We start from the raw sequence: 25,002 nt of genomic DNA, 5'->3' as shown, positions 1-25,002 counted from the left end.
ACATTCAGATAGATGGCCATGTGATATGATTTGGTCCAGCCATGTGATGTGGATGTGGCTCAGCCTTGTGATTTGGCATTAAATGTTAGTAAATCTGACAGAAGCATTCATTGGAAAGCACTTGAGTGATTGAGTTTGTCCTTTTGTTCCTCCTGCCCTGCAATTAATGTGAGAACATGCCCAGGCTTGCATGCTAAAGCTAGGGAGAAAGGAATGACTGATCCAAGTACCCCAAGCCATCCCTGCTGAGACCATCCTTATCAGCATTCAGCCAGCTACAGCCCAGGCTTGTGTGTAAGCCAGGATCTACAGAGCTACCTACAAGACCTTCAGCAGATGGCTGTAGATTCATAAGTCAGCCCAGCTAAACCAGATGCACTATACAGATGTGTGTGCTAAATCAATGTTTTTCGTCGTGTGCCACTGAGACTTTGTGGTTATTTGCTATTCAGCATTCTCATTGAATTAAATAAGGAACATAATAGGTAAGTACAAATTGTTATAATAAGATTTATATTTATTACTCATTTTGATATTAAGATTGCTTTATAGGATATTTATGGCACATACTCCATTTCAGAGGGAGTCTCCTTAAGCAGACTTAATAATGGATCTGTGGATATTTGACAATGATAGATAGGGACAGAAATTATTATACCTGTTCAACCAGGAGGTCTGTAGTGCAGCATCACACTGGTTCTGTATTCCTTTTTTGATAAAATATCAGGGAAATATATTTCAGAGGCAGTTAAATGTAAAGGATAGAATATAGGTTTAAAAAAAAGAATAGAATAGGTTTAAAAAACAAAATGGTATTTATCAAGGATTCTGCAGTTTAGCTTGATAAGTAAACAGCATGTTCAGTCAATTAATGCTCAGGTCATCACTTTGTATTTTTATAGACCATCCGTGGATCTTCTGAGGCAGTTAGACAACACTTCTAGGTATTTAATTGACTCAACTCTTAAGTAGAAAAAATATATTATTCTAGTTTTTCTTTTAATTAAAATGTCAGATTTGTTTATTCTAGATTGGGTAAAATGTTACAGAATGTTGAAAGAGTCAGAGCTTGAAAATAAGTTAGTAAGTGATTTTCAAGGACCCTGTTTCATAATTCAATATGCATCAATAAATTAAAAAACAATCAGTCAATGCCTGAATCTATCATCCTTTCATATTTGTATAGTAGATAACTATTGGTTATGCCTATAATTTTATTTTCCTTACTAAATTCCAGTAGAAGAAGGATAATTTTAATTCTCTTGTCAGTTTCAAAGGGGGCGTGGTAGGGAGGGTGTTGATAATCAGATGACCTGTTCATTTATGAGTCTTTTATAGAAACTAAAATTATAAAACAATATTCTGATTAACTCTTCTGTTTTAACGATTTTATCTACATTTAAATTAGCCAATAGACTTTTGTTCAGGTGCATAAATAAAGTATTAGTTAACATTACAAGGTATTATTTCTATCATAAAAAGTAGTTTATTTACTCAAATGGAATGGGGCGGTTCTTTGCTAGAGTCCCTCGTAGAACTTTTTTCTTCTACCTAACGCATTCAACCTCACATTGTTAGAAACAATTTCTTAGAATGGCTATGTTTATGTAAGCCTGAGGAACCAATAACAAGAGATGGAAGAAAACCAAATTCCTTTAACATAAAGATTCCATTTAATCTCAATTCTTTTAAGTTTGATAGAGTCTAGTACTTTAAATAGTTTTTGGATAAAAACTTTTGATAAAAAATGATGGTAGACTGCTGAACCCAGTGACAGGGCAAGAATAAAGATGCAGATGCAGAGAATGGACTGGAGGACATGGGGTGGGGAGGGGGCGCGAAGAGGAAGCTGGGACAAAGTAAGAGAGTAACATAGACATATATACACTACCAACTGTAAAACAGATAGCTAGTGGGACGTTGCTGTATAACACAGGGAAATCAACTTGATAATGGGTGATGCCTTAGAGGGCCAGGACAGGGAGGGTGGGAGGGAGTCACAGGAGGGAGGGGATAGGGGGATATGTGTATAAATACAGCTGATTCACTTTGGTGTACCTCAAAAGCTGGTACAAGAGTGTAAAGCAATTATATTCCAATAAAGAGCTTAAAAAAATGATGGTGATGATGATTAAGACATCATGATCCTTTAGCAGACTGCTTAATATAATTGACAATTATACCAAATAAGAAGTCACTATTGACCTATGTAAGAAAAAGAAATAGCCTGTAGTTTAAAAAAAAAAAAAAAGATGGTCACTTGTTCAGTCACATAATAGTGTCAGAGACACTAGTTTTTTGTTTGGTTTGGTTTTTGTTATTTTTAGACATTGCTTTTTAAAAGCTGAACACTACTATTTTCTAAGCAATAACAGTTAAAATGTCTGAGTTTGAGCTCTTGCTTTAATATTTATTGGGCTTATTTAAATTTGATAACTCATTTTTTTTCTGTATGATAAAAAATAATACCTACTGCCAAAGATTATAGTCATAATTAATGGTTGTAAATTATCTTATGAACAGCAAAATACAATAGACACACACATAAACACATATATTATTATAGATGTATATATAACTGTTGATTATGCCTATAATTATATGTACATATACATTTACTTTTGTTATATGCATAATGTATACTAATATAATATTAACATATAGCAATATGTTTAAACTTTTATTATATATAACCAAAGTGACGTGGAATATCATTCTGCCATAAAAGAAGAAGTCCTGCAACAGCATGGATGAACATGGAGAACATTATGCTAAGTGAAATAAACCAGACACAGAAAGACAAGTACTATATGATCTCTCATACATGTAGAATCTAGAAAAAAATAGTAGAATGTAGAAAGAGTCAGATATGGTTGCCAGGGTATGAGGGATGGGAAAATGGGGAGATGTTGGTCAAAGGGCACACACTTTCAGTTATAAGATGTAAAAGTTCTGGGAATCTAACATCCAACATAATGATTACAGTTAAATATACTTTATTGTATACTTGAAATTTGCAAAGAGAGTAAATCTTAAGCTTCTTGCCACAGGAAGAAAGGGGTAATTAGGTAATAGATGTGTTAAATAATCATTTTACAATGACTATATATATCAAATCATCACTTTGTACTCTTTATATACATACAATTTTATTTGTCATTATACCTCAGTAAGGCTGGAAAAGAACAAGATAACTACTAACCCATTTGAATCTGTGCCTGTACTCTTTGCCTTTTCTCTTTTTGATATTGATTATATCGGTTATATTCTTTCTCTTATGCATCACCAGCTTTCCTTCTCTTGTGTGAACAGAAATGTAGAAACAGAATTAAAAACTCTCTTTTGTTATAATCATATCCTTGGTGACAAGGATAACTTGGAGAAACTGAAGCCTTTGTCACAAAACTAAATTTACACAGCTAGTCAGAAAAGCTGAAGAAGAATTTCAAGAAAGAGCAATTACAGGCCCAGATGATGCTTCACACCAGTGGGGTGAGTCAGCAGATCCACAGTAAGTGTGTGAGCTACAAAATAAGTGCTGCTTGCATTCTGGCTTTCAAATGTCCCCCAAATCTCCTTTGTTGCTCACCCTAATAGAAATATACAATAAAGGAAGTTCTGGGAAATGTAGTTCAGCCTACCTTGGTTGACACATTGCAGCAGCCTACCTTGGTTGACACATTGCAGCAGCCTGGCTTGGTTGACACATTGCAAAGCCATCCCAATTCTCAGTGCACATTCTACAATCAACTACAACACACAAATTAGTTTCTCTACTAGCACTACTCTGAGATTGATTTCTGTTCTGATTTTCCAAGACCTCTCAGCAGCTTTTCATACAGTTGTTGACTTAAGTAATTGATTAGAATTGAAATTTTGGAGAGGGTCTGGAGATTAGGTTTCTTTCTGATACTGGTAAACTCCTTCACCATGCATGGAAAGAGAAATGACTTCCCACGAGAAATTTTTAGCTAGTGGTGCCAGAATTTATGCTTCTCATCCAAGATAACCTGAGAAGCAATGTGGGCCTTTTATTATCATCCTAGAAATGTGCCAGAATGATACATAAATGTATTCTACAAATACAAGACAATTAATATATCATACTCTCTTGTTGTAATTTAAATATTGGATAATCCCTGAGAACTGTCTCTAATAGACAACGGGTTGTGACTGAAGCTAGAATTATATACCTCCTTAAAGTCAATATATAGACAACTTCAGGCAGATATTGCTATTCAGATATTGCCAGCAGTTGGTGTAAAGTAATTTACCAAAAGTCTCTTACATAATATTTCAAAAATGAGGTAAGATAAATAGTGCATAGTGAAAAGAAGAGAATAAATTTAATATGTACAAGAAGGTCTGCACAAAGAAATAATTATTATTTCAAAGTATTGTCTATTAAATGAAAAGCTAACAACTTCTTGACCAAATGGTATTTAACTAAGAGTGTATACACTGTCTTACTCATGTTATTTCTCTTTTGAGAGAGTCTCTTTACTCCATATTTTTGTATATTATTTGAATTTTGGAAGCATACATTATTTTTGTATTTAAAAAATACATAATTAATCCCATTTTTAAGAACTATGTATTTCAGAGGGAAAAATAAGCCATAAAAATAAACTAAATTAGGTAATATATATATAATATATACACACCCAAGTGTGTGTATGTGCATATGTGTGTAAGTGCTTGCAATGAATTACAATGCAGTCAAGAATACAGTATATATTGTACTAACCTAGAAAAATGCTATAATGTATTTGTAGCTGGCAAAAGTGCATAACATTGCCATTTTTATATAAGAAATACGTATTTGATTGTGCGTATATGTATAATAAAGTTTTAGCAGAGCATTTAGAAATATTAGGAAGAATGAGAACCATAGATTATAAAAGTGACAAATCTCACATCTTAATTCATATAATTCATAATATGAACTTAATTTCTAATAATAAGTTCTAATTACAAATTTAAAATAAAATGAATAATCCAATATCCTGATCTGTAAAAAGTTCTTTGAGAAAGAAGTTGATGTATTTTCCAATTGGATCAGATTTACATCAACCTATATGATTCATTGGAGAGCCTCAAACAAAATCAGGAAGTGCATTCATTTGGGCCTCTGAGAGAAAGTCACCCTCTATACAGGAATTTGGTGGAATTAAACTGCAGAGTTTGGTCTTTGAATTGGTTCTAGGTGCAGTATGTGGCCAACTTGAATTTTCTGTCCTTTATTCCCACTATTTCCACAATCACCACATGTGAGCGTCTACATGGAGGAGGACAGAAAAGTACCACTATGCTGTGGAATACACTGATGAAAATTAGAAGATATGTATCCAGAGACTACCAGCCTTTGGAGATCATCAGTAGAATTCACGCCACAACAGCCTAAAATGATATTTATTTACTATCTCACAGCAAAAGACTTCAATCAATCAAGGTATTGGCCAGCATCCATTCTTTTCTGGAGTTCAGGTTCTCCTTTCAAGCACATGTGGCTGTTGGCAGAATTCAGTTTCTTTCAGCTATGAGATTGAGGTGACCTTTCTTGCTGGCTATCAGGTATAGCCCCTCTCAGCTTCTAAAGGACCAATGTAGGTTCTACCATATGACCTCCAATAAGTCTTTTCATATCATAGCAGCTTACTTTTTCAAAGCCCAGAGAAGAATCTCCCCCTCAAGTCTGCTAAGATGGAGTCTTAAAAAAGTTGACATAATCATGATGGCAGTAACTATCACCTTTGTCATTTTCTCTTGGCTAGAAGCAGGTCATATGTTCATTAACACACAGGGGATGGAGATTATACAGGACATGACTCACTGGAGTTCACCTTTCACAACAAGTTTACCTTGTCCACAACAAGGAGTGACATCAACAGTGTTCAACACAGCATAAAGAGGACAGAATCTACAGGCAGGTGTTTTAATTATATGTTGGAGATGGCATCACTAGCCCTACACAAACATACCTATACAACCACCACTGGGACTCACAGCAAGCAAATTACCTTCTCTGCTACAATCTAGAGAGGTCTAGATTATATCAGATGACACATTAAAACTATCCTGGGATTCTTAGAATTATTTGAAAGGGAGAATCTAAAGCAAGACTGAACTTTAAATATATGATATGTGGACAAATGAGATTCGGGGAAATGGGCACTCACTTTCACCTTTTGCTTTATATATTTAAGAATTACTTGAATATTTTCAGTGAGCATGTTATTTTATAATAAAATGACTCATATTTCATGTATATTATACATCAATATTTGTTAGATCATATCTTACAGTCTTCAGTTTCTTACTCTCTTCATCTAATGCTTTCTCTCTCTAAGTATGAGTATGGTATATTTACCTTGCTGCTACTATTTTTACCCCATTCTCTTCTGAGATAAATCTTCAACTTTTGAAACTATGCAGAACTTTTATTATCTCATTTTAGCCTCTATCCCTACATATCTTGAACCAACAAGGACCTACTGTATAACACAGGGAACTCTGCCCAGTATTCTGTAATAACCTAAATGGGAAAGAATCTGAAAAAGAATAGCTACATGTAACTGTATAACAGAATCATTTTGCTGTACATGTGAAACTAACACCACATTGTTAATTAATGATACTCCAATATAAAATAAAAATTAACAGAAAAAAATTAATTAAAATGGAGTTACTTAGAGATTCTGAGAACTCTAAAGGAAGTGAGGTTTTCTTGTTTGTTTTAATCCTATGAAAGAAGAGGCTGGTAAAAGCAGATCAAAAGAAGAGCATTAAAGTGATGATTTAATTGTATTTAAGCAAATGATAGTCCTTAAACTTATGATGTCACTCAGCTGCTTAACTGAGTTGATTCATGGGAAATTGACTCAAATTGTAAGAATTTCTGCTAAATGATAAGAAGGGATTTATATATTATGATGATTGTGATATTTTTCTGTCATATATTAATATTAATAATTGTAGCCACTAGTTATTAAATGCCTTCTATAGATCAAACACAATGCTAAGCACTTTATATAATCTTATACTCAGAAAAACTTTATACAGTATGCTTACAGGGTTAAGTAAAGTGTTCTGCATTACTGGGCTAGAAAGTGCAGAGCTTGCCTCTAAACACAGGCCTCTCTTACTTTTGATCCATTTATGAAATTTTTAATGTTCATGAGAACATGTGGAAACATTCCTATTTTTTTAGTAACTCACTCTCAAATATTGTTTGGTCCATGAGTCTCTTAGATAGACCCTCTGATATCACATGACACCAACCTCAGAAAACCAATATAATTAAAGAACAGGCTTCAGTGAGAGTCAAACTTGCTAATATCTATTAAATTATTCATTAGATAGCTTCATTGCATATGTGATAAATCACCCAGTAAAGAAGTAGTTTCAACTCATAAAGAACACATTATCCACACTGTAATGTAATCATTTCCACTGAAGTAAAGGTGTTATTGACTTATCCTTTGGCATTTCCTTCCTGAGTATTTCTTTAGGAATCCAAGTTATATAGAAGAGTAATTATTACTAATTTTGTGTTCCCTTAGTGCTTTGCATGTTTTGCCTCCAAATTTTTATTCATTTTCTAATAGTATAGTATTACACAAATAATTATAACCTATCCAGATAAACAGAATCCCAGAATTGGCATGAATCATGGAGTTCATCCTATCTAAATTTTTCATTTTATAAAAGAAAAGAATGAGAGTGATAAAATAATTTGGGAAATTAATGACCATAGGGAGAAAGAGATGTTTGGTATGCAATATTCCTTTGTGAAAGTGCCTGACTTTGGAATTAGAGAAGCATGAGTTCAGGTCTCAGGTCAAACACTTGGTATTTGTGCAACCTAGAACAGACAACTACTTTTGTGGTTCCTCAGCTTCTTGTCTTACTGAGTTGCAAAGGATTTAGAATAATGCTTTGTACATAGCGGTCACTCGTTGATACCTATAGAAATACATTATTTGAATTAGTTACAGCTGATAGAAGAGAAATTGTGCTGGATAATTTCCATTTGCCTCTCAGATACTCTCAGATATCATTATTTCTTAGTCACCATGACAGAATATCTTGTAGCAGCTCTAAATAACTTTCATGACATCCTATTTATAGTCATTTATCTGCTCATTTTTAAAATAATGAGGAATTACTAAGTGCCAGGCATTTTTCTAGATTCAGTGGATATAGATAAAGACAAAATATTGGAACTTCATGCCACTTAATTCTCTGCCCCTTAGGAGGTGGAATTTTATAGAATAAAACAAGAGATTCTCTCAACATCTGGCTTCTGGTTGGGTTAGCCAATGAGCAGTATCATCAGTTTATTATGGACAGTAGAGGAATGAAGTGAAGGTTTTTATTCTGTTAGCATCCTCTCTACTGAAAATCAGGTTAACTGCATCCAGACAGCTGCTCTCTCCTGTTATTCCTACATGCCTATGCATGGAAGCAAGTTCCCACTGTGCTTAACCATCCTGTATTGATTTTCATTGACCGTGCCCACACTTTCTATGGTGCCTTACATTGCCCCTGAGATATACAGTCTTATAGGCCATGAGACCACTCTTGTTTTAGGCACTCTGGGAACCAGGGCCAGAGGGTCAGAGGAACTAAAACTGTGATTGAGGATATCTACTTTATTGCCTTTCCACAGTTACCTACATACACAGAGGTATAAGCTACTAAATGGGAAACTCTAGAACAGAAACATGCTTTATTTACTTTATATCCCCACAGTGCTTTGTACCTCTAAAATTTATGTGCTAAAATCAGATGTGTTAACCTGTGCATCTCACAGTTAGCTTGCTATTCTCCCTTTATAATAGCCTTTCCATTGCCAACTCTGCAATTCAATTAAAGAAACACCATTTTCCTAGTCACTGAAACAGGACATTTTAGAGTAGTTTTTTTAATAAATTTCCCTCTTTGGTTGCAATCATTTATCCACTGATTTTTTAAATAAATTTATTTATGTATTTATTTATTTATTTATTTTATTGGCTGTGTTGGGTCTTTTTTGCTGTGCGCAGGCTTTCTTTTAGTTGCGGTGAGTGGGGCCTACTCTTTGTTGTGATGCGTGGGCTTCTCATTGCCGTGGCTTCTCTTGTTGCAGACCATGGGCTCTAGGCGCATGGGCTTCAGTAGTTGCAGCACATGGGCTCAATAATTGTGGCTCACTGGCTCTAATGCGCAGGCTCAATAGTTGTGGCACACAGGCTTAGTTGCTCCATGGCATGTGGGATCTTCCTGGAGCAGGGATCGAACCTGTGTCCCCTGCATTGGCAGGCGGATTCTTAACCACTGCGCCACCTAGGAAGCCCTCCACTGATTTTTAAAATGCTTAGTGAATAATTTCTATATGCCAGGTAATTTTCTGGGTCCTTGCATACACATAAGGACAAAACATGGGAGCTAGATCCTAGAAGAATAAAAAAACCTTAAAAAAAACACAGGAACAATGCAATTTTAGATTGCTATATTACTAAGAAGAAAAAATAGTGATATGGAAGAGACAATTGTGATGATTGCCATAAAGAATTTTTAAGTTGATATGATAGAAAATAAAATACTGAGGGTGGTGTGGGTACTTTATGTAGAATCATCAGGGATGGTGACGCTAAAGAGATGACATTTGATGGCTACTAAAGGATGAGCCAGAGCCTGCCATGCAACAAAGCTAAAAAAGTTGCATTTGGGCCAGAAAGACAACAAATGCAAGGTTCTAGAAGTGGGAAAAGGCTTGGAATATTCCAGAGCATTTAAAAAGCAAGTATGGATAGAGTATAATGTTATAAAATTACATGGACCAGATCACGTTGGACTTTGCACACCATAGTAAGAGATTAGAACTTTATTGTTAGTATTATGTCAAGTCATTGTTGTATTTACACTGGAGAATTATAAGATTTGAATTACATTCTTTAAAAGTTCTCTCTGGCTGGTTAGTGGAGGTGAGCAGGAGGGAGCAATAGTGGAATCAGGGAAGACAGCAAGGAGGCCAGGTGGTATTTGCTGGAGATGGAAAATGGTAGAGAGATTAAGCATGTATTATGTTATTAATTATATGGGGAAAAAAAAGGGTGATATCTGGGATGACTCCTGTGATTCACTTTCAATAATTATGAGACGTTGATGACATTAACAGAGGGAGAAACTGGGTATTGCTTAATTCTATACATTCTGTTTCTGAAATCTTTCAGACATGTGCCTACACCACAAGCCATTTCTTAGCAGTCTCCTTAATTCAAGTGAGTTCTTCAAGGACTTTAGCAATGGTTTCCCAAATAAGAGTTTATGTAAAATATTCAAGACACAATTAAAGGATTTACATTACAAAAGTACAGTTCCAGAAGTCCCCCTCACTGCCTGCCCCCCCAAAACAAAAACAAAAACAAACCCTGGAAAGAATGTCTCTTGACCAAGAACACAGCTCCTAGGAATGACAGTCATGGTTTCTGAAATCTGAGTCTCTTCTAGTCTATAATTCATCACCTTTTTCTCTTCTTCATGGACTACAACATGTAAAAGCTTGGTGTTCTCCATATTCCACATACACCTTCCTATATCCATTCTTCTCTACCTCTTCACTCTGAATAGAATGTATATCCTATCACAATGTGATCAAATCCTTCCTATCATCCAGGGCCCAGTGCAAATTTCATTTTTTCTATCAATATCTCCTTTTCTTTACAAATGGAAGAAATCTCCCTCTCCTCTGAACACCCATAACACTTTATTTATCCCTTTTCATGCTCCTTAACTCTTTTTGCCTTATATTATCATTTGATAAGATTATGGGAAATTCTCTATAATGTTTCTTCATTGTTAGCATTCTGATTAAATTATCTTTGCCCCATAACATTTACCCATATTAGTCTCTTAAAAAAATGTTAAATTACTAAATGAACAAAAGATTAGAAGATATTTAATAAATTTAAATGTCTCTTAAATTAAAGGAAATTAACAGTGATGGGTCAAATTGATTCCTGACATACATTGAATGAATCAGTGTTAGCCAAAGTTACTCTGTTCTTGGAAATTTAAACAAAATTGGATATATCCATCTACCTTCTTTCTGTGGGAAGTACAATGACCTTCTCAACATTTCCATGCATTTGTAAAGGCCTCTGGTTAATACAGCTACTTTTGATTCTGAGTTCCTGCTCTTGCCAAGGACCCAATTCCTTCTTCCACTCAGCGCTTTTTATGCCTGTCTTTTTTCTTTGTTTCCAAAGTTAAGATATGGACCTCAATTCTATTTCCATGATTAAAATTAAACACTTCAACAAGCACGAGAATGAAACACTAAAACTAAAACTAGGCAAATATGTGTGTGTAAAGCAGTATTTGGGTAAGGGAGAGTTTCTTTATCTAGGTTGCTGGACTCCTTATCCAGCTCCTACTTCTTCCCAGTTCCCAGCACCCCCCTCCCCCCCCAACTCTTGAGTTTCTTGCCATTACCCACCCAAAGAAAACAAAATTCAGATTCCCTCATTTTGTATGCACACCAGTTCAGCTCTCTATCCCCAGCTCAGCCCCATACCTCACTCATATTTTTACTCCAAACAATCAATTGTATTTTGAAGAAATTAAGAAATGAGGGGGGAAAATTGTTATATTTCCTTATATTTACCTGATTCAGTACTCACCACTCAAATAGATTCAGATTTTTTTATGATACTATTTCCCATTAGCGTGATTAACTTATACTATTATTTCTTGTAAGGCAGTTTTACTGATGACAAATTCCTGAGATTTTTTTTTTTTAATCTGAAAATACTTAATTCCATTTTTATTTTTGAAAGGTATTTTCATTGGGCATAGGATTCTAGATTGATTCATTTTATTTTAAGCCATTTAAAATGTCATTCATTGCCTTCTTGCTTACATTTTTCTGAAAAGAAGTCAGCAAATTTTGTTACCATCCTATGTATAATTTTTTTCTTCTAGTTGCCTTCAATTTTTTAAAATCTTTATTGTGGAAATTTTATTGTGATCTGCTTACCTGTAGTTATCTTTATGCATTTCTGGCTTGGGAGTCATTGTTCTTCGGGAATCTCTGTTGACATTTTCATCAGATTTGGGGAAAAGCCATTATTTCTTCAAATATTTTTTTGTGCTCCCATTTCTTTTCTCTGCTTTGAGCCTCAGATTGCATTTGTTAGACTGTGGATATTGTTCAACCTGACACTGAGGCTCAATTCATGTTTTTTAAGGTATTTTTGAATATTCTGTGCTTCAGTTTGCATGTTTCCTATCGACCTCTCTCCAGGATTACTGATATTTTCTTGCTGGTTCTGCATATATTCTCTTCTTTTTGTCTCCTGGTTATGAGTCACATTTACCTGCCTCTTCACATCTAGGAATATTTTGCTGTTTGCTGGATATTGTAGTTGCTGTGTTTTGAGAATAGGAATTTTGTTGTTTTCTACTAGTAATTATAAATTTTATTTCTGGAAAGCAGTTAACATATGATGGTTCATATTGGTCCTGACAAAGCATGGTTTTTAAGCTTTGACTGGATGAGTTTATAGTAATTCATACTCTCAGAATAAATAGCCCTATTCCCTAGGAGTGGATTTCCCGAGGCTTTAATGGAATTCTTGCAGTTTCCTTTCTGTTTTCTCAATTCTGATAGGCCAGAAATCTAACATCTTCCAATAACACGTGACTTCCAGAATCTCCATTCAGCTTGTAGTTCCCAAGTACTTGCCTTCTACAAGGATTAGCAGAATCTTATGTTGGGTATGTGAAGCTCAGTATTTAGCCAAAGACTCAAAGGAGCCTCTGTGAAAATATATGTGGCTCATTTTCTATGCAGATTTCCCCTCTCTGTTAGCCACTCTTATAAGTTACGTCAGCTTCAGCTGCAGTGAACTCCAATCTGATTCCTCTACCCAGCAAGACCACTGCTCTCAAAGCTTCACTATCCCGTACTGTGGTTTCAAATGTGCCCCCATGCAAAAAGCCTGAATAAATGTAGAAGTCACCTTATCTGTTTCCCTTTTGCCAAGGACCACAGTCCTGTGCTGTCCAGCGTTGTCCAATGCCAGAAAAAAAATAGATTTTGTCCAGTTTTATAATTGTTTGCAGCAGAGGGTTACATTTCATATCCAATGTGATCAGAACCAGAAATATCAAATTAATGCTTTGGAAACTTCTGGTATAAACTTATAAGTCCTCATTTATATGTAAAAAGAGATAAAATTTTGAATGTGAAAAGATTATGTTCATTGCAATGAGCATTTTCACATTGAAAATTTTGTCTCTGTTTATATAAATGAAGCCATTGTACATTGTTAATTCGGTGAAATAATAATTTTAAGACACTTTCAAGCTATATCTCTAAGGCAAATGCATTTTGTTACTATTTAGTGATAGGCTTGTTATTATAACTTGCAGTTATTTTGTGCTAATAGATAATACAATATAAATGTCATATTTATCAACACTGTCACTGGTCTTAATACACTTATAATTATGTTTTAAGATTTTCTTATTGATTCTTTGAGGGCCAGAAGGAAAATTTAAATCAATTATAATACCTCTCACTATTTGGGAACAGTCAAGTTTTTTTGCTGTTAAATAATATTGACCTAAATTGTGTAGAGGGTATCTCCTTGCTTTGATTTTCCCCCTAATATTCATTTCAGGTAGATTCTGTATAAAGATGAAGAACAAAGGGAAAGAAGACTTGTCTAGGAAAAGTAAAATAGTCATTTGATAAACATGATACCAAAGGTATATTGTAAAGTTTATTTTAATACAGTTAGGCATTTGTATACTATTGTATACAAATACAAAGTTGAAGTAAAAATCCAAGCACATTTGCAAAAAAAATTATTTATTTTAAAATTTAATTCTACATTCACTTTCATTCCATTTTTCAAATGGGGAAAAATTGGATTTTTAATTGCAGAATTTAAGAAACTAAGCAAATATAGGATTTTAATTGTTGGAAGAGGATTTATTGGCACATAACTAGCATATAGCATCACCATCTTTATAAAGTTTAAATCTCAAATCTCTATACCAAGCCTTGAGCAGGGAACTAAATGAGAAATGTTTCTAAGGAGAATGGAATACTTTGTAGAGTGCCCATATACTTATACACTGAAAGTAAGCGCCATGAAGCTAAGCAATTACTTCCTCTTGCTTTTTCTCCGTTGGCTTTCCAAGTAGATTATTTATAAATTCAGCTACTATTCATTGGACTCTCATTTTATGGCAGTCATGCTAGGCCACAATAATGTAAAGATGAATAAGGTGTTGTCCTTGCCCCCAAAGAATTCGGTGCAGTAGGGAAAGTAGACATCAATACTCATTTATAATACAGTGCTACAGTTATAGAAATAGATGAATAAATAGAGCACTGCTGGAGCCCAGAAGAAGAAAAACATCCATATCTTGTATTTTAACTCAGCAGTTCTCATTGAATGCTCACTATATATCAGACACTGCACTAAGGCATCATATTATTATAAGAAGAATATTGAATTTGGGTCTTACAACTAAGTTTTTATATCCAGCTCTGCTACTCCTAGATGAAAAATCATGGACAATTTCATCTTTCTGAGAGTTCTTGTTTTCATCTGTACAATAGGAATAATAATATCTAATTATAAGTTCATTATGAAGATTGATTTAGATCATAAATGGGTTAGAATCTATGAAAACTGTAAAATCTTAGTCAGACATAAGATTACATATTTTTTAATATAAACATTTTCTCCATTTCACAGTCATACTACCTTTATTTTGGTTGTAAAATACACCATATTTAAAACTAGCACCCAAAACAAAATTGTACAATTCAGTAATTCACCAGAACACAAACACCCGTGTAGCCTTCACCTAGGTGAGGAAATGGTCAGAAATTCAGAAATCCCTTTTATGCCCCTTTCTCCAGTCACTACCTCATCCCAGTGAAGGTAGCTGCTATTTGAACTTGATTTTAATACTTTCTGAGTTTTAAAAATATTTTTACCAGCAGAATATGCATCCTTAAACACTATTTTTGCCTGGCTTTTAACGAGGCATAAATAAAATCATATTGTATATATTCTTTTGTGTCTGGCATAATTTGTTCAAAGATATTTATGAGATTCAGTGATATTTTTGTTTGTAGCTGAAAATTAGTTATTTTTATTGCAGTTTAATATTCCATCCTATAACAGAATTTATCCATTCTACAGTTGATGGACATTTAAATTCTTTCAGATTTAAAAACCATGAGCTCACTCCAATTCTAATCCAGTTCCCAGGGTTTATTCTAGTATTCTTCCCTTTGCATATTTTAACTCCCTTCTCTGATGGTGAGAAATCTTGCTCCAATTATCCTTAATAACCTAACTATTAAGCAATTGTACTGCAATAAAAAAATAACCTATTGTGATTGCACCTCTCTGTTATAGCCAACCTACTACCACTAGTAGCACTCTCCGCCTATCCAGATGCCTTCATCACCCCACTCAGATTCCAACACTCCCACACTAGTGCAGTCCACAAATGGAAACCTTCTTACACTCTTCAGGCTTCAGCACCCCAAGGCAGAGCACTCTCCAATCCAGGTGCTCCCGCTCTCCCTGCTTGGGCTCTTACATCTCACTCTAGGCCACAGAGTTCTCTCATCTGCAGCAGATTCCTTGGCCTCACTTAAAGGCTTTTGGAAAGAAATTTTCAAGAAAAGAAAGGAAAAGGAAAGGGAAAAAAAAGGAGTATAGGCTATGCATTTCCAATGTGGTAGAAAATGCAAAACTTTTTAAACATAGTTGTACCAATTTCCACTGCATCCAACAGGGCAGATAATTTATTCACATAATTTATTGTCCACAATAAGGTACTTTGAAAACTAAAAAAGTAGTTCTTTTAAAAAGCATGCTGGGGAAATTGGCTAAAGCCAAGATTTTATTAGACATATCCAAGATGTTCTTGTCACCCAGTGCATGGAAGTTTCTCAGAAGACTTAATATTGTAATTAATTTTAATGTTAACCCCTTAAGTGGTTGAAGTAGTTATACCTCATTGTGATTTTAGTTTGCATTCCTCTACATACTAGCCACATACTAATGACTTTTAATCATTGAGTTATCTTCTTTGAGGAGAACATATCCAGGTTCTATCCATTTTTATAGTGGGCTGTCTTTTTATCATTGGTTTTTAAGTGTTATTTCAAGATTCTGGATCATGAAGTTTTTCGCCTTTATTTTTCACCTCAAAATAAATTTAGTTTAGGTAAATGCATTCCAGATTAAGTGGGTAAGATACTTTGGGTGTCTCACTCACCTAGAATTATTAAACATTCCAGGACCATCGTGTCAATTTTCATTCAACCATCATACTCAAGTGGAGAGAACACACTTCATGGCCCACCAATCTACTGTTAATATGATATTGCTGTTGAATGCTGGTCTTCTGCATTCATACCAATGCCATGCTAGGTTACACCACATTTCTTTTAGGTAATTTGATTAAAGAAGCTCCATTGTCTATCTCTTCCACTGAGACTTAGGTTAGGGCAGCCCAACTAGTAGCTCTAAAAAATAGAAGCTGTCACTGGCCAGCCATATGCCTATGACCTTTCATGTTAGTTTCTGGATTTCTGGATCTGAGCACTTATTTTGTTTACAGATCACTGGGAAGGGGATATGCCTGTACTCACAGGAGACAAGAACTTTACCAGTGAATTAACACCACTATTTTCCCCTGAGATAGTTCTCAATCAATGACCCCAAGAAGTTGATCTATAAATAAATAACACAGAGCTGTCATCCCTTGTGAGAGATAATTCTGGGTCAGATATTATGAGGAATTAAGATGCAGTTCTTTTTTTTTTTAGAGTGTACAATTTGGTATTTTATTTTCTTATTAGTGTTGTATATATGGCAATCCCAATCTCCCAATTCATTCCCCACCAACCTTCCCCGCTTTCCTCACTTGGTGTCCATATGTTTGTTCTCTACATCTGTGTCTCTATTTCTGCCTTGCAAACCAGTTGATTTGTACCATTTTTCTATATTCCACATATGTGTTAATATACAATATTTGTTTTTCTAACTCACTTCACTCTGTATGACAGTCTCTAGGTACATCCATCTCTCTACAAATGTCCCTGTTTCATTCCTTCTTACAGCTGAGTAATATTCCATTGAATACATGTACCACATTTTTTTATCCATTCATCTGTTGATAGACATTTAGGTTGCTTCCATGTCATGGCTGTTGTAAATAGTGCTGCAGTGAATATTGGAGTGCACGTGTCTATTTTTTTTTTTTTAGGCTCTTTATTGGAATATAATTGCTTTACACTCTTGTACCAGCTTTTGAGGTACACCAAGGTCAATCAGCTGTATTTATACACATATCCCCATATTCCGTCCCTCCCGCGACTCTCACCCAACCTCCCTGTCCCGGCCCTCTAAGGCATCACCCATCATCGAGTTGATCTCCCTTTGTTATACAGCAGCTTCCCACTGGCTATCTATTTTACAGTTGGTAGTGTTTATATGTCTATGCTACTCTCTCACTTTGTCCCAGCTTCCCTTTCGCCCCCCACCCTTCCAACCTTGTGTCCTCCAGTCCATTCTCTGCATCTGCATCTTTATTCTTGTCTTATCACTGGGTTCATCAGTACTTTTTTTTTTTTTTTTTATTCTGTATATATCAGTTAGCTACAATATTTGTTCTTCTCTTTCTGGCTTACTTCATGCTGTATGACAGATTCTAGGTCTATCCACCTCATTACATATAGCTCCATTTCATTCCTTTTTATAGCTGAGTAATATTCCATTGTATATATATGCCACATCATCTTGATCCATTCATTTGTTGATGGGCATTTAGGTTGCTTCCATGTCCTGGCTATTGTAAATAGTGCTGCAATGAACATTATGGTACATGTTGCTTTTTGGATTACGGTTTTCACTGGGTATATGCCCAGTAGTGGGATTACTGGATCATATGGTAGTTCTAATTTTAGTTTTTTAAGGAACCTCCAAACTGTTTCCCATAGTGGCTGTACCAACTTACATTCCCACCAACAGTGTAAGAGAGTTCCTTTTTCTCCACACCCTCTCCAACATTTGTTGTTTCTAGACTTGTTAATGATGGCCATTCTGACTGGTGTGAGGTGATACCTCATTGTGGCTTTGACTTGCATTTCTCTGATGATTAGTGATGTTGAGGATCTTTTCATGTGTTTGTTGGCCATCTGTATGTCTTCTTTGGAGAAATGGCTGTTTAGGTCTTCTGCCCATTTCTGGATTGGGCTATTTGCTTTTTTGGTATTTAAGCTGCATGAGCTGCTTATATATTTTGGAGATTAATCCTTTGTCCCTTGCTTCATTGGCAAGTATTTTCTCCCATTCTGAGGGTTGCCTTCTTGTCTTGAGTATGGTTTCTTTCACTGTGCAAAAGCTTTTAAGTTTCATGAGGTCCCATTTGTTTATTCTTGATTTGATTTCCATGATTCTAGGAGGTGGGTCAAAAAGGAACTTGCTTTGATGTATGTCATAATGTGTTCTACCTATGTTTTCCTCTAGGAATTTTATAGTGTCTGGCCTTACATTTAGGTCTTTAATCCACTTGGAGTTTACTTTTGTGTATGGTGTTAGGAAGTGTTCTCATTTCATTCTTTTACATGTTGCTGTCCAATTTTCCCAGCACCACTTATTGAGGAGGCTGTCTTTTTTCCATTGTATATTCTTGCCTACTTTGTCAAAGATAAGCTGCCCATATGTGCTTGGGTTTACCTCTGAGTGCTCTATTCTGTTCCATTGATATTCCTTTCTGTTTTTGTGCTGGTAGCATACTGTCTTGATCACTGTAGCCTTGTAGTATAGTTTGAAGTCAGGAAGCCTAATTTCACCAACTCCATCTTACCTTCTCAAGATTGCTTTGGCTATTCGGGGTCTTTTGTGTTTCCATACAAATCGTAAGATTTCTTGTTCTACTTCTGTGCAAAATGCCATTGGTAATTTGATAGGGATTGCATTGAATCTGTAAATTGCTTTGGGTAGTACGGTCATTTTCACAATGTTGATTCTTCCAGTCCAAGAACATGGTATGTTGCTCCATCTGTTTGTGTCATCTTTCATTTCTTTCATCAGTGTCTTGTACTTTTCTGCATACAGGTCTTTGCCTCCTTAGGCAAGTTTATTCCTAGGTATTTGATTCTTTTTGTTGCAATGGTAAATGGGAGAGTTTCCTTAATTTCTCTTTCTGCTCTTTCATTGTTAGTGTATAGGAATGCAAGAGATTTCTGCGCATTAATTTTGTATCCTGCTACTTTACTAAATTCATCGATTAGTGCTAGCAGTTTTCTGGTAGCATCTTTGGGTTTTCTACGTATAATATCATGTCATCTGCAAAGAGTGACAATTTTACTTCTTCTTTTCCAATTTGGATTCCTTTTATTTCATTTTCTTCTCTGATTGCTGTGGCTAATGCTTCCAAAACTATATTGAATAATAATGGTGAGAGTGGACACCCTTGTCTTGTTCCTGTTCTTAGAGGAAATTCTTTCAGTTTTTCACCACTTAGAATGATTTTGGCTTTTGGTTTGTCATATATGGCTTTTATTCTGTTGAGGTAATTTCCTTCTGTGCCCATTTCCTGGAGAGTTTTTACCATAAATGGATGTTGAATTTTGTCAAAAGCTTTTTTTGCATCTATTCAGAATATTATATGGTTTTTATCCTTCAATTTGCTGATATGATGGATCATATTGATTGATTTGCATATATTGAAGAATCCTTGCATCCCAGGGATAAACCCCACTTGATCATGATGTATGATGTTTTTAATGTGCTGTTGGATTCTGTTAGCTAGTATTTTGTTGAGGAATTTTGCATCTATATTCATCAGTGATATTGGCCTGTAATTTTCTTTTTTTGTGACCTCTTTGCCTGGTTTTGGTATCAGGATGATGGTGGCCTTGTAGAATGAGTTTGGGAGTGTTCCTCCTTCTGCTATATTTTGGAAGAGTTTGAGAAGCATAGGTATTAGCTCTTCTCTAAATGTTTGATAGAATTCACACGTGAACCCACCTGGCCCTGGGCTTTTGTTTGTTGGGAGATTTTTAATCACTGCCTCAATTTGCATACTTGTGATTGGTCTGTTCATAGTTTCTATTTCTTCCTGGTTCAGCCTTGGAAGATTGTATTTTTCTAAGAATGTATCCATTTCTTCCAGGTTATCCAATTGATTGGCATATAGTTCCTTGTAGTAGTCTCTCATGATCTTTTGCATCTCTGCAAGGTCAGTTGTTACTTCTCCTTTTTCATTTCTAATTCTGTTGATTTGTGTCTTCTCCCTTTTTTTCCTGATGAGTCTGGCTAATAATTTATCAATTTTGTTTATTTTCTCAAAGAACCAGCTTTTAGTTTCATTAATTTTTGCTATTGTTTCCTTCCTTTCTTTTTCATTTATTTCTACTCTGATCTTTATGATTTCTTTCCTTTTGCTCACTTTGGGGTTTCTTTGTTCTTCTTTTTCTAATTGTTTGAGGTGTAAGGTTAGGTTGTTTATTCGATATTTTTCTTGTTTCTTAAGGTAGGTCTGTATTGTGATAAACTTCCCTCTAAGAACTGCTTTTGCTGCGTCCCATAGGTTTTGGGTTGTTGTGTTTTCATTGTCACTTGTTTCTAGATATTTTTTGATTTCCTCTTTGATTTCTGTAATGATTTCTTGGTTGTTTAATAGCATATTGTTTAGCCTCCATGTGTTTGTATTTTTTGCAGTTTTTTTCCTGTACTTGATATCTAGTGTCATGGCGTTGTGGTCTGAGAAGATGCTTGATATGATTTCAGTTTTCTTGAATTTACTGAGGCTTGATTTGTGACCCAAGATATGAGCTATCCTGGAAAATGTTCCATGTGCACTTGAGAAGAAAGTGTAGTCTGTAGTTTGTAGATGGAATGTCCTATAAATATCACTTAAGTCAAGATGATCTAATGTGTCATTTAAAGCTTGTGTGTCCTTATTTATTTTCTGTTTGGATGATCTGTCCATTTATGTAAGTGGGGTGTTCAAGTCTACTATTATTGTGTTCCTGTTGATTTCCCCTTTTATGGCTGTTAGCATTTGCCTTATGTATTGAGGTGCTCCTATGTTGGGTGCTTAGATATTCACAATTGTTATATGTCCTTCTTGGATTGATCCCTTGATCATTATGTAGTGACCTTCCTTGTCTCTTACAATAGTCTTTACTTTAAAGTCTAATTTGTCTGATATGAGTATTGCTATTCCAGCTTTCTTTTGACTTGTATTTTCATAGAATATCTTTTTCCATCCCTTTACTTTCAGTCTGTATGTATCTCTTGGTCTGAAGTGGGTTCCTTGTAGGCAGCATATAGAAAGGTCTTGTTTTTGTATCCATTCAGCCAGTATGTGTCTTTTGGTTGGAGCATTTAATCCATTTACATTTAAGGTGATTATTGACATGTGTGTTCCTATTACCATTTTCTTAATTGTTTTCGGTTTGTTTTTGTAAGTCTTTTCCTTCTCTTGTGTTTCCTATTTAGAAAAGTTCCTTAAGCAATTGTTGTAAGGCTGGTTTGGTGGTGCTGAATTCTCTTAGCTGTTGCTTGTCTGAAAAGCTTTTGCTTTCTCCATTGAATCTGGATGAGATTCTTGCTGGGTAGAGTATTCCTGGCTGTAGGTTTTTCTCTTTCAGGACTTTCAGTATATCCTGCCATTCCCTTCTGGCCTGCAGCATTTCTGCAGAAAGGTCAGCTGTTATCCTTATGGGTTTTCCCTTATATGTTATTTGTTGCTTTTCTCTTGCTGCTTTTAGAATTATTTCTTTGTGTTTAATTTTTGTTAGTTTGATTAATATGTGCCTCAGTGTATTTCTCCTTGGGTTTATTCTGTATGGGACTCTCCGTGCTTCTTGGAATTGGTTAATTATTTCCTTTCCCATGTTGGGAAAGTTCTCCACTATAACCTCTTTGAATATTTTCTCAGACCCTTTCTTTTTTTCTTCTTCTTTTGGGATGCCTATGATTCGAATGTTGTTGTGGTTAATAGTATCACCAAGGTCTCTGAGACTGTCTTCCATTTTTTTTATCTTTTTACTTTTTCCTGCTCTGTGGCAGTTTCTTCCCCCATTCTATCTTCCAACTCACTTATTTGTTCTTCTGCCTCAGTTATTCTGCTGTTTATACAATCTAGAGTATTTTTAACTTCAGTTACTTTGTTGTCCATTGCTGTTTTTTTGTTCTTTAGTTCTTCTGAGTCCTTATTAACTATTTCTTGTATTTTCTGTATTTTGTTATCAAGATTTTGTATCATTTTTACTATCATTACTCTGAATTCTTTTTCAGGCATTTTTCCTAATTCCTCTTCATTTATTTAGTCTTGTGCATTTTTTTCCTGCTCCTTTGCCTGCATGGTGTTTCTTTGTTTTCTCATGGTTGTCCAAACTTCAGAGATTGCTTGTCCCAGCAATAAAGGGGTTTCAAGAAGACTGTACAAGCCCCAGACCAATGACAGATTGTTGAGTCAAACAAATACTAAGTCAAGGAAGCACATACACATATAAAACACACAAATACTAAATCCAATAGAACATAAGGCACTAGAAAGACCTGACAGAGGAACCCTGGTATGCTATCAGACATTCAAAGAGAAAACAAACAGGAATTGAAAACCAAAACAGAAGAAAACAGAAACGAAAGCAACAACAAACACAGAAACAAATAACACCACACACACACAAACACAAATCCAGGGAGATAGTGAAAGCTAGGATCAAATATAATAAAGAGCTAGAGTACCACCAGACAGCCTGAAGCTTCTCAGAATGAAATCAGACAATTATACTTAGAACTAAGATAAAGACAAAAACCTAATAATAAATACCAAAGCAGTGTGTAATCTGGAGAATAAAGCAAGGAGACCGAGCAGATCGATAATATTGCTTATAAGTATATTAAGATAAAATAAACTAAAGAAGGATAGAAGACAGGGCAACAGAAGACTGTAGTGTGACTGGAAATATGAAAATAAAAAGAAAGAAATAGAAAAGTATAAAAGGTAGAGATGAAAAGAAATATTAGTATTGATTCTATTGAACTGGTCCATTCTGGGGTCAGTTCTAGTTTTTTTTTTATTGTTTGTCTGTTTTTTTTTTCTTAATTATGAGCTCCATCCTAAGGGATCTACAGGGTTTATAAAATATTTTTTATTCTGTTTTTTATTCTATTTTTATTTTTAGCCTTTTTATATATTTCTGTTTCTAGCTAAGTTTTTTGTAGTATTGACTGTATCTCTCCTACCTTCTTTTCATCTCTATCTTTTCTACATTTCTATTTCTTTCTTTTTATTTTCATATTTCCAGTCACACTTGATTAACTCAAGTAGTTTTCTGGTGGCATCTTTAGGATTTTCTATGTGTAATAAATATCATGTCATCTGCAAACAGTGACAGTTTTATGTCTTCTTTTCCAATTTGGATTCCTTATATTTCTTTTTCTTCTCTGACTGCTGTGGCAAGGACTGCCAAAAGTATGTTGAATTGTAGCAGAGAAAGTGGACATCTTTGTCTTGTTCCTGATCTTAGAGGGAATGCTTCCAGTTTTTCACCATTGAGAATGATGTTTGCTGTGGGTTTGTCATATATGGCCTTTATTATGTTGAGGTAGGTTCCCTCTATGCCTACCTTGTGGAGAGTTTTTATCATAAATGAGTGTTGAATTTTGTCAAAAGCTTTTTCTGCATCTATTGAGATGATCATGTGGTTTTTATCCTTCATTTTGTTAATATGGTATATCACTTTGATTGATTTGCATATATTGAAGAATCCTTGCATTCCAGGGATAAACCCCACTTGATCATGGTGTATGATCCTTTTAATGTGTTGTTGGATTCTGTTGGCTAGTATTTTGTTGAGGATTTTTGCATCTAAATTCATCAGTGATATTGGTCTGTAATTTTCTTTTTTGTAGTATCTTTGTCTGGTTTTGGTATCAGGTGATGGTGGCCTCATAAAACAAGTTTGGGAGTGTTCCTTCCTCTGCAGTTTTTTGGAAGAGTTCAAGAAGGATGGGTGTTAGCTCTTCTCTCAATGTTTGATAAAATTCACCTGTGAATTCTTCTGGTCCTGGGCTTTTGTTTCTTGGAAGATTTTTAATCACAGTTTCAATTTCATTACTTGTGATTGGTCTGTTCATATTTTCTTCTTGATTCAGTCTTGGAAGGTTATACCTTTCTAAGAATCTGTCCGTTTCATCCAGGTTGTCCATTTTATTGGCATATAGTTTCTTGTAGTAATCTCTTATGGTGCTTTTTTTTTCTGAAGTGTCCGTTGTAACTTCTCCTGTTTCCTTTCTAATTTTATTGATTTGAGTCCTCTCCCTCTTTTTCTTGATGAGTCTTGCTAGAGGTTTATCAATTTTATTTATCTCCTCAAAGAACCGACTTTTAGTTTTATTGATTTTTGCTATTGTTTTCTTTGTTTCTATTTCACTTATTTCTGCTCTGATATTTATGATTTCTCTCCATCTACTAACTTTGGGTTTTGTTTGCCCTTCTTTCTCTGGTTTCTTTAGGTGTAAGGTTAGATTGTTTATTTGGGATTTTTCTTGTTTCTTGAGGTAGGATTGTGTTGCTATAAACTTCCCTTTTAGAACTGCCTTTGCTGCATCTGATAGGTTTTGGATCGTTGTGTTTTCATTGTCATTTGCCTCTAGATATTTTTTTATTTCCTCTTTGATTTCTTCAGTGATCTCTTGGTTCTTTAGTAGTGTATTGTTTATCCTCCATGTATTTGTGTTTTTTACAGTTTTTTTCCTGTAATTGATTTCCAATCTCATAGCATTGTGGTAGGAAAAGCTGCTTGATACAATTTCTATTTTCTTAAATTTACCAAGGCTTGATTTGTGACCCAAAATGTGATCTATCCTGGAGAATGTTCCATGTGTACTCGAGAAGAATGTGCAATCTGATGCTTTTGTATGTAATGTCCTATAGATATCTATTAAATCA

This window comes from Hippopotamus amphibius, chromosome 3 (assembly GCF_030028045.1).
Source record: "Hippopotamus amphibius kiboko isolate mHipAmp2 chromosome 3, mHipAmp2.hap2, whole genome shotgun sequence".
NCBI lineage: Eukaryota > Metazoa > Chordata > Mammalia > Artiodactyla > Hippopotamidae > Hippopotamus > Hippopotamus amphibius.
This window is presented reverse-complemented; position numbering follows the sequence as displayed.